General features: G+C 31.7%; 2 long non-coding RNA genes across 2 annotated transcripts; one reads left to right on the top strand and one right to left on the bottom strand.

Annotated features, from left to right (window-relative positions):
* The first annotated feature begins 1,617 nt into the window (after positions 1-1,617).
* On the top strand, positions 1,618-5,269 carry LOC126881360 (uncharacterized). The gene is made up of 3 exons (XR_007696818.1): positions 1,618-1,818; positions 2,513-2,803; positions 4,935-5,269. It is a non-coding gene; the product is annotated as an uncharacterized LOC126881360 (long non-coding RNA).
* A 2,107-nt stretch (positions 5,270-7,376) lies between these two features.
* On the bottom strand, positions 7,377-10,506 carry LOC126881361 (uncharacterized). The gene is made up of 2 exons (XR_007696819.1): positions 10,002-10,506; positions 7,377-7,878 (listed from the first exon to the last, which is right to left on the bottom strand). It is a non-coding gene; the product is annotated as an uncharacterized LOC126881361 (long non-coding RNA).
* Positions 10,507-11,824: the final 1,318 nt, after the last annotated feature.

The following is an 11,824-nucleotide window of genomic DNA, read 5'->3' as shown; positions in this document are numbered from 1 at the left end:
ACAGTCCAATCGATTTCGTGACAGTTCAAGGGATCGTACAAATTTGTCGTCTCGGAGCGAACCTTTGATGTTCATGATCGCTACCGAACTAAGTACACATTTATAACTTAAACCATTGTGAAAATCATAAATCATAATGTTATAAATATTATGGTAGGGGAGCCCAAGCGGGGATTTTTGCAGTTACTCGAGCGCGTCAGATTATCATATGAGTAGAAACCTGATAGCCTGCAGATGTACCTCTACCATATATTGGTCCTTAACACAGGGGAGTTCGTTAAGTAAGGGGGACCCGAAAAAAAAATATCCTTAAAAAAATGAACATCAGATCGAAAAACTGTAAAATACACTTATTCGATATTTTTGAAAAATCTATCGAATGGCACCAAATGCGACCCCCCACGGAGGTGGGGTAGGGATTGCTTTAAAATCTTTAATAAGATCCCCTATTTTCTATTGCAGATTTGTTTTCCTTGCGTAAAAATAAGTAACTTTTATTCGAAACATTTTTTCGAATTATGGACAGATGGCGTTATAGTCGGAAAAATCGATTATTGGAAATGGAAAATGAAATTAAAAAATGACAAGCGCCCACTAAAATGGAAAATTTTACATAACTTTTTTTGGTTTTATGACCTACTCTTCACAACCCAATAGGTCCCCATAACGCTCGAGTGACTGCACATTTAGCATACTTTGCTCCACTACCATTCATAGAGTTATATATTAGTATAGAGAGAGTGTCATTCAGAGCGAAGTGACGACACCATCTTTTTTATTTGGATTAGTGCTATTTCACTCTTACGCATAGTAAAGCTGCTACAGTTGTCCTCTTCTTCCGTGCCTATATTCACACTGAATGTCATCATAGATTTTCGATACAATGTGTTAGAAAGAGATGCCGCAAACCAGTCCATGAGATCTTGTCGTCAGGAAGCGCGGAAGGTAGGCTCCCTCTATGTTAATATATACCTCTATGCTACCATTATGTATTGCTTCCTATCACCTTCATGGATGAATGATTGTATTTTTTAAATTCATTACATATGCCTCACTTTTCATTTAAATTTACCGCATAATAGGGCTTTTCATCGATTGTCATTTGTTTCGAGCTTCTGTCATATGTTGTATAGCCTGTGTATAATATTACTATACACAGATTATACGACATTTGACAGCAGCTCGAAACAAATGACTGTGAATGAAAAGCCCTATACTATGCATGTAACTGTCATGTCATTCTTCAACCGATTAAATCGATTCTGTCTAAATCCTGACCCATTACTGAACGGCGTGTTGAGAGGGTTGACATGGAGGGGATGACACATATCGACCGTCCTTCTCATGGTGGCGAAAATTGGAAGCTCGTCCCACAAGCGTTGCCAGAGTTGGTACAATTGTACCAATTTGATACAATTAACAACCAAACTTGTGATACTAAAGTATCTGAAGTAAAAACTTAAAATTTTGTGATATAATAAATTTGCTTCAAATAACATTAAACGACATTTTTTTATGTTATTGTACAAAATGTGTTGGTTTAGTACATTTTGTGTCAATATTCCAGTCATTCCAGTGCATTTACAAAAATTTCTCTGGCAACACCGCCTGTGAGTGTTCTACTTCTACTTACTACATCAACATCAATTATATTTTTCCGTTAATTTTTTTAAAATGCCCCATCGATCACGGTTCTTGTGTCGTTTTTGACTGTCTATTTACATGGAGAAATAGTGGAGTCAAATTCTTTCGATTTCCTAAATCCAAAGATAGGCAGGATCAAAGAAAAAAATGGATTAGTGCTATTCGAAGACAAAAGTATGTTAACCTCTCTTTTATCTTTTATCTATTAAATTAAATCATCATCAATGACCACTGGGCACTGACACCCCATGGAGGGCCATGGTCGCCCGTTGGGGTTTCTAGGCTCTAAAGTTTTGCAAGGTGTGGAGACAGCCACAGGCATAAGGCATCAAAAGTTGTAAACGTTACTTATCTAACATAATAATATTACTTTCTTGTTTCTTTTTTAAGGAGGTCTTTTGTGCGTTATGTGTTTTGCTTGCTTGACTACTGTTGCCCATGTTTTCCTTTCTTTTGCTTGTTTTTCCCATTCTCATATTCCTAGGTCTTTTAAATCCTGGTTAATACCATCAATCCATCTCTTTCTAGGCCTACCTCTCGGTCTCTTCCAGTTTATTATTTTCTAAGTACTTTGTTGTATTTCTCTTATAATCATCCTTTCTACGTGTCCCAACCAACTCAGGTGTTTACTTTGTATTTCTTTTATGATAGTCGTTCTGTTTAACACTCGTATTTATTTTGTGGTTCATTCTTATATGCCATTCTCCTGTACAGGTCCATATATTTTTCTTTCTTATCTAAGAAGTTGTTCTCCTTGTTCACTAGTCAAAGTCCAAGTCTGATGCATATATTACTACAGGCTAGATGGTTCAGATTTTTGAAATAAATAAATGTTTTTTTGTAATCTTTATATATAACTTGGTTTTAGAGGGGGGCCATTGTCAGTAGACCTATTATAAACAGCGAGACATTTGACAGATTTAAAGACAAACCAGGGTCATTTGAAAATGTTGCACTGGCTAATTAAGAGGGAACCTATATAGGATATAGTAGATGTAGAAATCATTGTATTTTCCCAACAATACCTGGATTTAAAAATTTCTGAAGTGAGAATAGAAGAAATATGTGTGAAAACTGCTAACTTTCAACAATTTCAGAATTGTTTTGTGAGCCATAAATAGGAGTAGATTCCCAACATCCTTGTTTAAAACATTAACAGGTAACATATTTTTCTTTTAGAATATTCTTTTGAAAATGGTCCATTGTTATTGTTAATTTACTATAAATACAGTGGAGTCTCGGTTATCCACCACAAATGGGCAGACGGAAGGGCAGATAAGCTAAAATGGCATTAATATAATATAGAGCAGCATTTCCCAACCGGTGGGTCACGTCATGGCTCTTACAGTAGCTAAGTAGCGTACACAGTACAGAATAGTGTATCATCATGGGTGAGGGATGGGTCGCGAATGTGAAAAAACATCAGAATTTGGGTCACCAGAGATAAAAGGTTGGGAACCACTGATATAGAGGGTTAAATGAAACATAAGTTTACGTCTATTGTAATGGACTTACTCTTCAAAGTCTTTAATTATGTACTGTATACTGTATGCACATATTAATTTAAAAAAAATAAAATAAAACTAGAATCAGTTTAACATTGATTTACATCGGACATTGTAGATAGAATAGTTTAGAATGAGCGAAAAAAACTAGTGATTTTCATCTGCCTTTCCTATGTATCTCGTTTGGATGCTGCTAAGTCTCGCCATCTCTGTAGCTTCATAACATCGACAGCTCTAGCTTCTTCTTGTTACTCAGTATATTAGTGTATTTTATCGCAGCTTCAAAAATTTTCACTTGTGTGAAACTATACAGGGTGTCCCGAAAAGATTGGTCATAAATTATACCACACATTCTGGGGTCAAAAATAGTTCGATTGAACCTAACTTACCTTAGTACAAATGTGCTCATAAAAAAAGTTACAGCCCTTTGAAGTTACAAAATGAAAATCGATTTTTTTCAATATATCGAAAACTATTCGAGATTTTTTATTGAAAATGGACATGTATCATTCTCATGGCAGGAACATCTTAAAACAAAATTATAGTGAAATTTGTCCACCACATAAAAATTGAATGGGGGTTTTGTTCCCTTAAACCCCCCCAAGCTTTTTTTGTATGTTCCAATTAATTAACAGGTCTATACTCGTAGTTAACCATATGCAAATATGTGGTGGATTCGACACATATTCAAAATATCTTGATAAACACTGACTTATTGAAAAAGTACCAAGCCAAGAGGCAAAAAAGTTTTGAAAAGATTGTGTTTAACTAGTGGTGCCACAATAATAATTTAATTGGAACGTACACAGAAGTTTGGGGGGTTGAAGGGAACAAAATCCCTATAAAATTTTTATGGGGTGCACAAATTTCACTTTAATTTTTTTTAAGATGTTGCTGCCTTAAGAATGCCACATGTCCGTTTTCCATAAAAAATCTCTAAGAGTTTTCGATATATGAAAAAAAAATCGATTTTTATTTTGTAACTTCAAAAGGCTGTAACTTTTTTTGTGTGCACTATTTTATATAGAAAAGTGAGGTTCAATCAATCTATTTTTGACCCCAGAATCTGTGGTATAATTTATGACCAATCTTTTCGGGACACCCTGTATATATTTACTATATAAGCATATAGTAAAATCACATAAGCAATGCAGTAGATGTAAACATAAGTTGACAGCAATGTCGTCATCAGTAATGAATGAGAACTAGATCATATTTCCGTTCAATTTTTGAATAGAAGTTATTTATTTGTAAAATCACGTATTCATTAATGTAATTAATTTTTTTCACTATCTATGTATTCAGTGATTAGATTAATTTATATACTATACAATAAAAACTAATAATCGAGAAAAGAGAAAAAATGATAAAAATATTTTAATAATATACCGTTATTGTGGAACGAGTAGATAAATTTTGAACATCTTTAACAACTTAAATCATTGTTTACATGCACTGCATTGTTAATTATAAGCTAGCTTTCATACTGACCAGGTAAAATAATGTAGAATTTTGGATATAATCATTACATCTGGTACCTTACTTAGTTGCTTCATTTCAAGCCCATTATTTAGCTAATTGAAAATTCGTTCTAACTTTGCAATATGTGTTGACACATCATCTTCAACATACCACAATAAAGAAATGAAATCTGAGCAAAGTTTGAACAACTGATCTTTCGATGAGGCTTCAAACTGTTGCTTCAGAGTGAAATAAATAAATAAAAGACAATAAAGTAATTTAAAAGTAGGTAAAATAAAAGTATATTTCTTTTTATTTTTTCAGAATATAAAGGCCATAAAATTTGGAAAAGAACAAAGAAGAGTCCAAATCATTGGTTAATGATATGTTTTATAGGGACTATATCATATATTTTAATGAAAGAAAAAAATGAGTACTGAACACAAAGCACGATTGTTACAACCAAAATCAAGGCAACTTATAATTAATAAAAAGGAAGGTGTGCCACCTAGTGATCTGGATGCCTTCAGAATTGATCATATATGATGTCGGTATTGAAGAATGCTGGGAACACAATATAAAATTATTAAAAACATTTTATTTGAATAAATAAGTATACTTATACCATTTTTATGTGGAAATAAAGCACTTTAAAATTACATTTTTTTGTTTATTTTATGTATCTAAACATATACATATTGAAGATAGCAAAAATAGAAATTTATTATTTTTATTTTCCAGATTACATGCATAAAACACTTTTGATTTTAAAATGTTACTTGAAACTAATTAAATATATAACTCATTGAATTAATTATTCACTAATTTTGATTCTACAATATTTACTTCCATAATGAATGATAAAAAGAAAAATCAAAGAAGTGACTAATTATGTTACTGAACCCAATTGGGTTGCAAATTCCTAAGTGGATGTGGTTACCCATATTAAAAGAGTAAATCAATAGAAAGAAAATATGTACCATGATTAGTAAGTCAATCAACATATCAAGGATACCTAATTTATATTTTAAAATAACATACATATAAAATCAGACTTTGGTGTTAATTTTGAGAGTAAATTAAATGTAAGATCAAATATGGGCCATTCAACGAATATATGACTCTCTTGGATTATCTCAACAATGAATATTTTACTGTGCAACATAAGTACGAAAGTAAATGGCTCTAGTAATTATTCCCATAAACAACAATGTAATTTTCAATTTACTTTCGTTTTTCATATTTTGCACAGTAAAATATTCGTTATCGAGATAATCCAAGAGAGTTGTATATTCATAGAATGATCCATACTTTCGGGATGGTATAATGGAGTTTTTTCTAGTGATTTACTGTGGGACCCCTAACATGAGAATGTTGCTGTCATCATTGCATGTGTTTTTTAAAGTCAAATCACATGCTATGATTTTTCTGACATGTATTCTTCCTTTAGCAATTATTGGTTTGGTGTAAATTGAGCAGTTGTTAAAAGAGGTGGTCTATTTTTTGAACTTACACCTGAAGGAACCAAATGGGAAACCAAAAATCATTTATCAGCAATTATTAAGTCACCTGATATCATCTGCTGTAATATACATACCAAATTTTTTACTATCTTCTTGTCAAATAGTGAACCTTACTTGCATAAGTAACTACTCCATTGGGAGCCACTCCAATTAGACATTTTAAAGTATTTCTATGTTTATATGAGCTATATGTTACTCTATCTGTTTTTCCAATTTTTTGGTTAGTTACTAATAGATTTTTGTGCAGTCTAAAATTATTCTACAATTTATAAAATTTTTTAATCATGTTGGCATGCAATAAGTTATTTTTATTCCTGCTGTGAATATCCTTCATAATATTTTGAAATAATATTTCATGTAGCATGTTTAAACCAGATTCAGTAGGATGAAATCCTCATTGAAATTTTAAATATAATGCCTAAATCTTCATTCACAAGATTTGGTTTCAATTTCATCACTGTAAATAGTAACGGATCAATTTTAGGTACATTGACCACAGCTCAATCTTGATAACAATTATTTGACATAAGTCTAAACTCATATTATAAACACATAAATACATATTTGTATGATAAACCAGTATAGTTCGTCCGCTCTAACTTTTCCCATGCGTCACAACTTATTTTCAAACAAATTAAGTCAAAACCTAAAGTGAACCGTATGCTGATGTGTGTAGTATATAGTATAAATATACAAAATGTATATACACATCGACGTTCGTTTCACTTTAGGTTTCGACTTAATTTGTTTGAAAATTAAGTCAAAACAGAAAAGTTGTGCCACATGGGAAAAGTTAGAGCGGACAAACTATATAAAAACAAGAAGACAACTACTTTGCAATATTTACTGCTTCTTGAAGTACTTTGACATTCTACAAAAAGTCATTTTCAGCTTCCATAGTTGCAACCAAAGGAGTAGAAACTGAGTAGCTTCATTGGCAGTGCCGGGTTGACTTTCTTCTTCACTTCTCACTGGAGAAGTAGGTGGATTTGCAACAAAAGGTACTGGGTCCTGGTAAAGGCCTCCTGGAAAGTACTGACTCATGTTTCATTTTTCACATTTTGAATTTGATTTCTACAAAATTTCAATACATTGTCGTGATCATATTGATGATGAGATATTAAATTCATTTCCAAGTGCCAACATTGGACCAAGAAACAAATTCAACATAACACAGCGAGCCTGAGACCTTTATGGGTTCTTGTATTCTGCTCCTCTGCATCAGTAAAGTAAAAAGGTGAAATTCGGTATAAACACTTTATTTTCTCATTTTATTATGGTCACAATTCAAGATCTACATTTTAGAACTAATAAAGTTATTTTATATAAAAATAGTTTGTCTCTGTTTATAGGCAAGATATAGATTTTAATAAGAAATTTAGCTTGTGGTCTGACGGCTTCTTCCGGTGCTGTCCTGGGTTATTTACACCCCAAGATCTTCTTCAGAGGGTGTCAGATGGTATGTCCAAAAAGAGACAATATGGTCACCTGTGGAACTGTAGAAATGTTGACAATTGCTCTTGCAAATAGGCAATAGTGAATTAACCCAGCCTGAGAGACTTGCTCACCCCTAGAGTATGACATTCGGGTGATACAATTCATTATGGCCTTAAGATTTTCATTGGATAGTTGCCTAGGGAACTGTTACTTTTTCTACGATTCTCATTGAATGGTTGCCTGGGGAACTGTTAATTTTCTATAATACTCATATTTGAAAGTTAGGGCCATGCCCTTCTCCTGGGTGCCTAAAAGAGAAATTGAGATGTAGAGAACACACAGCATAAATTTATGAAGGGCCCCTACCACCCAAGCCAACAAAACCTTAATATACCCTGTCAGCAGTACAGAAAAATTTACAGGTTACTTTTGAACTAAAAGTTATAACAAATGTTTTAATTGAAACACCCTTTAATCAGAAAATAAAATCTTCTGTTAAATTAATTGAATTCCAAATATTTCTATAAAATTAACAAATTTTTAAACCAATAAATGAAACTTGAGAAATTATTATTTAACATAACTGCTGATATATCAATAAATTAGCATTAACAGAAAATAAATACCCCACAAATATTTTCTTTACCTAATTGGATGAATCAAATTATCAGTAGTAATTGCACAAAAGCTCTAAAATTATTGAATTTTTCCCCAGTGACACTTTGACAGTTTTAATTTCACAAGCCAAAGGCGAGTGAAATTATGTCAAAGTGTCACGAGAGCAAAAATTCTATATTAATTTCAGAGGTCGAGTGCAATTTGTTGTGATTATTTCATGAATAAAACTGTTCAAAACCAAAATTTTATTGTAATTTATTTATGTTGTAAGTACAAATTAGTACAATTAAACACAAAATTTTTATAAATATTTGATGATTGAAAGTCATCACTTTTATAATTTTTAAACCATTAATTGTAATTAATGTCACTGAATGTATTTTTTCGTAGCAACGAAGGGCATCTCTGACGTAATATACTTAAAGACGGGCAATTATCAAAAATTATCAATTTAATTCAGATTTCTGTAGCTTCCTATTGGTCAGAATCTCCTATGAATGAAATAATCAAACAAATATATTATGCAAATGAGTTAGTCAATTGAATGGTGGGCTACAACAATGTTGTAAAAGCGACATATTGGGTCAAAGTGAGGTTTTAATGCAATATTATTGTATATCCAAAGACCAATGCGAGCATCTTTCAATCTGACTAAAAATATTTTGCCTTCCGTGAGTTTTTCGTACCGCAATGTTGGTATCCGTATGTTCATAAATGGCGTGTCAATGTGTTTTTTTCATCTCCTGCATAATCTCGATTCTGTCGCTTACAACATTGTTGTAGCCCACCATTCAATTAACAAAAATGTGAACAGAGAATTAAGCAATAAAATCAGAAAACCTACTTACCAACTAGGCTTGTTTAGGTTTCACTTGGCAGAGCCTATACAAATAAACCTGAGTGAGACCAGCACATAACATCGTATTTATATGAGCAAAATAAATTACCTGAAGGTCAATATTAGCAGATAGAGAAGTAGGTATTTCTATTAAGACAAAATTACAAAAAATTAAGCACTTAATAAATACGTTTTGGAATAAAATATCTAAAGAGAATGACTGTTTTACTGGAAATAATTTATAATGAAAATGGCAAGCTAAAGTAGTATTTTCTCAATAAAGACTATACTAAATTTACAATTAAGATGCAGTAAAAATAAACAAACCAAGACACGTTAAATGCTACTAGGAGCACTCGCAAATTATAATTTACAATGTATAAATTTTGGAAATAATGATTTGGGGTTTACAGTGTATATATATTGTAAATTATGATTCAGGAGTGCTCCTATTAGCAGCATTTAACGTGTCTTGGTTTGTTTATTTTTACTGCATCTTAATTGTAAATTTAGTATATTTGAGATAATGAAAATAAATTTTGGAATTTCAATCAGGCATCACTATCTACATCATAAAATTGAGAATTTATATACCAGGCGGACAAAGAAAATATAAATGGACCAACAAATATATTATCATACTAAAATGAAAATCAACTCAGTGAAATGAGAGGACCTCTATATGCAGAATGGGTCCTTGAAAATAAATTCTAGAAAGTAGATTTGCCCTCTACAGCATTGTAACAGATATTTCAACACAGATATTCAAGTAAAATTACTTACTTTACTCATTTAATTTGGATGTAAAAGTTGATTGTCTGTCAAAAAACCTTTGGTTTTGTTTTGCACAAAAATTGTTGGTCAGAATTCACAAAGTGGCAAGAGCAAACCAACAAAGAATAGACAGATTCTTTCCGTGTGTGAATCATTTATAAAATGATAAATTCAATTCTTTTCTTCACTATATTTTCTTACCTTAGTAATGAAATTCTTCTTTGCAACCAGATCTTTTGGAACAACAAAGAATCTACAACAAGAGGGATATTATCCCTCTTTCACAACACAATATTTTGTACAATCCGGGACAAAGCACATTACCATTTTTATTATACAAAATAGAATAGTTCACATTCACAAGTTTGTAAACTTTGCTTGGTGAGTATCACTAAAAAACTGTATTTCATAGAAATTTAAGACCGAATTATGGTGGTATTATGTTAAAAACACTATACTTAAGCAGACAAAGCTGCAGAGGAAGCAACATTTCAACTTTATAGGAATTAAAAAGGCTTTGATATTGAGCAAATTCTGGCTTTGGCCGGCTTTGCAACTTTTGTTTACATTTACGAAGTCCTTGACAGTCGTAACCTCACATTACGGCTGTTAACCTAAAAATCTCTTTGGAAGTTTCCCTAATATACGCTGTGAGCTTCGCTGGTGTCGCTCCTGGCGGATTACTAATCAACTTTCACTGGTAATTTTTAAAATTATTATTTAATTGTTATCGCTTAATATTTATAACTCAAAAAAGTAATTAGATTATAATCGATTTTTTTAAGATTTTGCTAATCATTTTGACGTTCTATTGATAAAATATGAATTTCGTACTTCGGATACTTTCACAATTATCGTATAGATGGCGGTAAGATTAATATATTAATTTATAATTAGATATTACGGAACATTAAAAAAACTTAAATTCAGTATTTAAAACGTATTGTATATTTAAGGTAAAAATATATAACACAGCTTTGACAAACTAATACTTTTTATAATTAATGTTTTTAATTTTAATTTTAAATTAATCACTTTGACATTTATGTCAAATTTCCAGTAATCGTTTACAGACTTGCCACTACTGGCGCTCGCGAATTTGTAAATATCCCTTCTACGTACGAGCTCACAGCGTATAGGGAATCCATCGACCTGTCAAAGTTAAATCACGTGATCTTTGGTTGGCACACAAAACCGTTCTTAACCTAAACTCAATGTAATTTTTGATTTTTCGTATTTGTTTTTCGTCGTGATTTTTTAGCTAATTTAGTATTAAAAGACATTCATTAGATTAATTAGTTTACAAACTTTACGTTTTTGGTGATTTTGAGTGCTGACAACATGCCTGTGACTTGTATAGTAGTGAACTGCGGAAGTCCAACTGATCGGGATAATGTTAATTTTAATTTGTTTTTTGTCGTGATTTTGAGCTTAATATAGTATTTAAAGACATTCATTGGATTAATTATTTTATAAACTTTACGTTTTTGGTGATTTTGAGTTCTGACAACATGCCTGTGACCTGTATAGGTAGTAGTGAACTGTGGAAGTCCAACTGATCAGAATAATGTTAATTTTAATTTGTTTTTTGTCGTGATTTTGAGCTTAATATACATAGTATTTAAAGACATTCATTGGATTAATTATTTTATAAACTTTACGTTTTTGGTGATTTTGAGTGCTGACAACATGCCTGTGACCTGTATAGGTAGTAGTGAACTGTGGAAGTCAACTGATCAGAATAATGTTAATTTTAATTTGTTTTTTATCGTGATTTTGAGCTTAATATAGTATTTAAAGACATTCATTAGATTGATTATTTTATAAACTTTTCGTTTTTGGTGATTTTAAGTGCTGAAAACATGCCTGTAACTTGTATAGTAGTGAACTGTGAAAGTCGAGCTGATCGGATAATGTTAATTTTTTTTCGTCTTCCCTCTATAGGGCCTTTCATTCACAGTCATTTGTTTTGAGCTTCTGTCATATGTCCTATAATCCGTGTATAGTAATATTATACACGAATT

The sequence above is a fragment of the Diabrotica virgifera genome, chromosome 3 (assembly GCF_917563875.1).
Source record: "Diabrotica virgifera virgifera chromosome 3, PGI_DIABVI_V3a".
Taxonomy (NCBI): domain Eukaryota; kingdom Metazoa; phylum Arthropoda; class Insecta; order Coleoptera; family Chrysomelidae; genus Diabrotica; species Diabrotica virgifera.
The sequence above is the reverse complement of the archived record's forward strand: the minus strand, read 5'-3'. Positions and strand labels throughout refer to the sequence as shown.